The sequence below is a fragment of the Diabrotica virgifera genome, chromosome 7 (assembly GCF_917563875.1).
Source record: "Diabrotica virgifera virgifera chromosome 7, PGI_DIABVI_V3a".
Classification (NCBI taxonomy): Eukaryota; Metazoa; Arthropoda; class Insecta; order Coleoptera; family Chrysomelidae; genus Diabrotica; species Diabrotica virgifera.
The window spans coordinates 16,401,380-16,407,841 of NC_065449.1; the positions used below are offsets into that span (position 1 = coordinate 16,401,380).

General features: G+C 30.4%; 1 long non-coding RNA gene across 3 annotated transcripts; it reads right to left on the minus strand.

The window, feature by feature from the left end:
• Nucleotides 1-583: 583 nt before the first annotated feature.
• Nucleotides 584-6,035, minus strand: LOC126887915 (uncharacterized). Of its 3 annotated transcripts, none has more exons than XR_007699281.1 (3): nucleotides 5,928-6,035; nucleotides 4,402-4,673; nucleotides 584-847 (listed from the first exon to the last, which is right to left on the minus strand). It is a non-coding gene; the product is annotated as an uncharacterized LOC126887915 (long non-coding RNA). The 3 variants fall into 3 exon arrangements; XR_007699282.1 differs by lacking the exon at nucleotides 584-847 and adding an exon at nucleotides 2,721-2,984; XR_007699283.1 differs by lacking the exon at nucleotides 584-847 and adding an exon at nucleotides 3,623-3,692.
• Nucleotides 6,036-6,462: the final 427 nt, after the last annotated feature.

Here is a 6,462-nt window from a genome sequence, read left to right on the forward strand (position 1 = left end):
TCTTTTTGGAAAATTTTGTATACAATTCTTTGTCATGCCCTTTTAAGTGTAGTACTTAGCGTGTGTACCAATTTTTAGCTAAATCGATTTAAAAGTAACCGAGAAACACTGTTTTAAATTTTTTTTTTGATAATACCTCTTCGTCGATAGCCTAAAAGAATTAAGATTTCTGTTAGTTTGCCCCAACATTTTTGTCAGACAACTATATTTTTTGTTTAAGAATATAATTACTTGTAACCTACTACTTTTGTCTGAAATATGGTTGTAAAGATAAGGGATGCACGAACCCAGCATAATTTGAAAGTATACTTTACTAATAAAAATAAATTTTTTGTCCGACTGTCGAGTTGCCCCAATATTTTTGTCCGACACTTTGATTTGTTGATTAAGAATATAATTACTTATAACCTACTAATGTTGTCGGAAAAGTGGTTTTAAAGGTAAGGGTTGCACGAACCCAGTAAGGTTTAAAAGACAGTTTATTAATAAAAATTAAATTTTTTGTCCGACTTTGGATTTGACCCAATATTTTTGTCGGACACTTAGATTTTTTGATTTGGAATATAACTACTTATAACTTGATACTTGTGTCGGAAATTTTTTTTATTTCGACAAAAAAAAACTACAGAACGATGTTTGTCGTTGTTCAAGGAGTATGTACACAAATTATCAGATCACAATTTTTCTAAAATTTTCCCTCTTGTCGGAAAATTTTTTAAGATAATTTTGGGTTCCGATCTACGTCATACCCTTTTAAATGCTTTACTTAGTGTGTGTACCAATTTTCAGCTAAATCGATTCAAAAGTAACCGAGAAACACTGTTTTAAAATTTTTTTTTGATAATACCTCCTCGTCGATAGCCTAAAAGAATTAAGTTTTCTGTTCGTTTGCCCCAACATTTTTGTCAGACAATTATATTTTTTGTTTAAGAATATAATTACTTGTAACCTACTACTTTTGTCTGAAATATGGTTGTAAAGATAAGGGATGCACGAACCCAGCATAATTTGAAAGTATATTTTACTAATAAAAATAAATTTTTTGTCCGACTGTCGAGTTGCCCCAATATTTTTGTCCGACACTTCGATTTTTTGATTAAGAATATAATTACTTATAACCTACTAATGTTGTCGGAAAAATGGTTTTAAAGGTAAGGGTTGCACGAACCCAATAAGGTTTAAAAGACAGTTTATTAATAAAAATTAAATTTTTTGTCCGACTTTGGATTTGACCCAATATTTTTGTCGGACACTTAGATTTTTTGATTTGCAATATAACTACTTATAACCTGATACTTGTGTCGGAAATTTTTTTTTATTTCGAGAAAAAAAAACTACAGAACGATGTTTGTCGTTGTTCAAGGAGTATGTACACAAATTATCAGATCACAATTTTCCTAAAATTTTCCCTCTTGTCGGAAAATTTTTTAAGAAAATTTTGGGTTCCGATCTACGTCATACCCTTTTAAATGCTTTACTTAGTGTGTGTATAAATTTTCAGCTAAATCGATCAAAAGTAACCGAGAAACACTGTTTTAAATTTTTTTTTTTTTTTGATAATACCTCCTCGTCGATAGCCTAAAAGAATTAAGTTTTCTGTTCGTTTGCCCCAACATTTTTGTCAGACAATTACATTTTTTGTTTAAGAATATAATTACTTGTAACCTACTACTTTTGTCGGAAAAATGATTGTAAAGATAAGGGATGCACGAACCCAGCATAATTTGAAAGCATACTTTACTAATAAAAATAAATTTTTTGTCCGACTGTCGAGTTGCCCCAATATTTTTGTCCGACACTTTGATTTTTTGATTAAGAATATAATTACTTATAACCTACTAATGTTGTCGGAAAAATGGTTTTAAAGGTAAGGGTTGCACGAGCCCAGTAAGGTTTAAAAGACAGTTTATTAATAAAAATTAAATTTTTTGTCCGACTTTGGATTTGACCCAATATTTTTGTCGGACACTTAGATTTTTTGATTTGGAATATAACTACTTATAACCTGATACTTGTGTCGGAATTTTTTTTTATTTCGAGAAAAAAAAACTACAGAACGATGTTTGTCGTTGTTCAAGGAGTATGTACACAAATTATCAGATCACAATTTTTCTAAAATTTTCCCTCTTGTCGGAAAATTTTTTAAGAAAATTTTGGGTTCCGATCGACGTCATACCCTTTTAAATGCTTTACTTAGTGTGTGTACCAATTTTCAGCTAAATCGATCAAAAGTAACCGAGAAACACTGTTTTAAAATTTTTTTTTGATAATACCTCCTCGTCGATAGCCTAAAAGAATTAAGTTTTCTGTTCGTTTGCCCCAACATTTTTGTCAGACAATTATATTTTTTGTTTAAGAATATAATTACTTGTAACCTACTACTTTTGTCGGAAAAATGATTGTAAAAATAAGGGATGCACGAACCCAGCATAATTTGAAAGTATACTTTACTAATAAAAATAAATTTTTTGTCCGACTGTCGAGTTGCCCCAATATTTTTGTCCGACACTTTGATTTGTTGATTAAGAATATAATTACTTATAACCTACTAATGTTGTCGGAAAAGTGGTTTTAAAGGTAAGGGTTGCACGAACCCAGTAAGGTTTAAAAGACAGTTTATTAATAAAAATTAAATTTTTTGTCCGACTTTGGATTTGACCCAATATTTTTGTCGGACACTTAGATTTTTTGATTTGGAATATAACTACTTATAACTTGATACTTGTGTCGGAAATTTTTTTTATTTCGACAAAAAAAAACTACAGAACGATGTTTGTCGTTGTTCAAGGAGTATGTACACAAATTATCAGATCACAATTTTTCTAAAATTTTCCCTCTTGTCGGAAAATTTTTTAAGATAATTTTGGGTTCCGATCTACGTCATACCCTTTTAAATGCTTTACTTAGTGTGTGTACCAATTTTCAGCTAAATCGATTCAAAAGTAACCGAGAAACACTGTTTTAAAATTTTTTTTTGATAATACCTCCTCGTCGATAGCCTAAAAGAATTAAGTTTTCTGTTCGTTTGCCCCAACATTTTTGTCAGACAATTATATTTTTTGTTTAAGAATATAATTACTTGTAACCTACTACTTTTGTCTGAAATATGGTTGTAAAGATAAGGGATGCACGAACCCAGCATAATTTGAAAGTATATTTTACTAATAAAAATAAATTTTTTGTCCGACTGTCGAGTTGCCCCAATATTTTTGTCCGAGACTTTGATTTTTTGATTAAGAATATAATTACTTATAACCTACTAATGTTGTCGGAAAAATGGTTTTAAAGGTAAGGGTTGCACGAACCCAGTAAAGTTTAAAAGACAGTTTATTAATAAAAATTAAATTTTTTGTCCGACTTTGGATTTGACTTAATATTTTTGTCGGACACTTAGATTTTTTGATTTGGAATATAACTACTTATAACCTGATACTTGTGTCGGAAATTTTTTTTTATTTCGAGAAAAAAAACTACAGAACGATGTTTGTTGTTCAAGGAGTATGTACACAAATTATCAGATCACAATTTTTCTAAAATTTTCCCTCTTGTCGGAAAATTTTTTAAGAAAATTTTGGGTTCCGATCTACGTCATACCCTTTTAAATGCTTTACTTAGTGTGTGTACCAATTTTCAGCTAAATCGATTCAAAAGTAACCGAGAAACACTGTTTTAAAATTTTTTTTTGATAATACCTCCTCGTCGATAGCCTAAAAGAATTAAGTTTTCTGTTCGTTTGCCCCAACATTTTTGTCAGACAATTATATTTTTTGTTTAAGAATATAATTACTTGTAACCTACTACTTTTGTCGGAAAAATGGTTTTAAAGATAAGGGATGCACGAAGCCAGCATAATTTGAAAGTATACTTTACTAATAAAAATAAATTTTTTGTCCGACTGTCGAGTTGCCCCAATGTTTTTGTCCGACACTTTGATTTTTTTATTAAGAATATAATTACTTATATCCTACTAATGTTGTCGGAAAAATGGTTTTAAAGGTAAGGGTTGCACGAACCCAGTGGGGTTAAAAGACAGTTTATTAATAAAAATTAAATTTTTTGTCCGACTTTGGATTTGACCCAATATTTTTGTCGGACACTTAGATTTTTTGATTTGGAATATCACTACTTATAACCTGATACTTGTGTCGGAATTTTTTTTTATTTCGAGAAAAAAAACTACAGAACGATGTTTGTAGTTGTTCAAGGAGTATGTACACAAATTATCAGATCACAATTTTTCTAAAATTTTCCCTCTTGTCGGAAAATTTTTTAAGAAAATTTTGGGTTCCGATCTACGTCATACCCTTTTAAATGCTTTACTTAGCGTGTGTACCAATTTTCAGCTAAATCGATTCAAAAGTAACCGAGAAACACTGTTTTAATTTTTTTTTTTGATAATACCTCCTCGTCGATAGCCTAAAAGAATTAAGTTTTGTGTTAGTTTGCCCCAACATTTTTGTCAGACAACTATATTTTTTGTTTAAGAATATAATTACTTGTAACCTACTACTTTTGTCGGAAAAATGGTTGTAAAGATAAGGGATGCACGAACCCAGCATAATTTGAAAGTATACTTTACTAATAAAAATACATTTTTTGTCCGACTGTCGAGTTGCCCCAATATTTTTGTCCGACACTTTGATTTTTTGATTAAGAATATAATTACTTATAACCTACTAATGTTGTCGGAAAAATGGTTTTAAAGGTAAGGGTTGCACGAACCCAGTAAGGTTTAAAAGACAGTTTAATAATAAAAATTAAATTTTTTGTCCGACTTTGGATTTGACCCAATATTTTTGTCGGGCACTTAGGTTTTTTAATTTGGAATATAACTACTTATAACCTGATACTTGTGTCGGAATTTTATTTTTATTTCGTGAAAAAAAACTACAGAACGATGTTTGTCGTTGTTCAAGGAGTATGTACGCAAATATCAGATCACAATTTTTCTAAAATTTTCCCTCTTGTCCGAAATCTTTTTGGGAAAATTTTGGGTACAGCTCTACGTCATGCCCTTTTAAATGTTTTACTTAGTGTGTGTACCAATTTTCAGCTAAATCGATTCAAAAATAACCGAAAAAATCTGTTTTAAAATATTTTTGGATAATACCTCCTCGTCCATAGCCTAAAAGAATTAAGTTTCCTGTTCGTTTGCCCCAAAATTTTGGTCAGACAATTACATTTTTTGTTTAAGAGTATAATTACTTGTATCCTACTACTTTTGTCGGAAAAATGGTTGTAAAGATAAGGGATGCACGAACCCAGAATAGTTTAAAAGTATAGTTTATTAATAAAAATTAAATTTTTTATCCGACTTTGGATGTGCCCCACTATTTATGTCGGGCACTTAGATTTTTTGATTTGAAATATAACTACTTATAACCTGATACATTATGTGCTGAAAATTTTTTTTAATTCGAGAAAAAAAAATACAGAACGGTGTTTGTCGTTGTTCAAGGAGTGTGTACACAAATTATCAGATCACAATTTTTCTAAAATTTTCCCTCTTGTCGGAAAATTTTTTAAGAAAATTTTGGGTTCCGATCTGCGTCATACACTTTTAAATGCTTTACTTAGTGGGTGTACCAATTTTCAGCTAAATCGATTCAAAAGTAACCGAGAAACACTGTTTTAAATTTTTTTTTTGATAATACCTCCTCGTCGATAGCCTAAAAGAATTAAGTTTTCTGTTCGTTTGCCCCAACATTTTTGTCAGACAATTACATTTTTTGTTTAAGAATATAATTACTTGTAACCTACTACTTTTGTCGGAAAAATGGTTGTAAAGATAAGGGATGCACGAACCCAGCATAATTTGAAAGTATACTTTACTAATAAAAATTAAATTTTTTGTCCGACTGTCGAGTTGCCCCAATATTTTTGTCCGACGCTTTGATTTTTTGATTAGGGATATAATTACTTATAACCTACTAATGTTGTCGGAAAAATGGTTGTAAATAAAAAAATTTCAGGAAATTGACATCTTCGGCGCGTCCGACTGCGCATATGCCCCGTGAAAATTGTCCGACAAGGTTACCACATTATTGTAAAAAGGTTTTATGATAGATACCGTTAAAATTATCGATGTGGTAATAAATTTATTATTTTCATAAATTTGACATATTTAGCGTGTCCGACGCGTCATATGCCCCAATATTTTTGTCCGACAAAATTGTTTTCGTTGTTTATATGATAAAATCCATTGATTAAAATAGAATGACCAATGTGGTAATAAATTTTTTTCTTGCATAAAATTGACAACTTCGTCACCGCTTGACAGACAAACGCCCCACTACCATAATGCGCCAAGCTCAAAATTTGTCCGACTCCATCCAAATAACAAGTACAAATAGTTTCAACGGTGTGGTCATAAATAATAATTGTATATGCGGGCCCAAGGCCTAATAACAATAGCTTTGTATATAACAAATTTATTTGAAGAATATCGTCATTTATTGACAA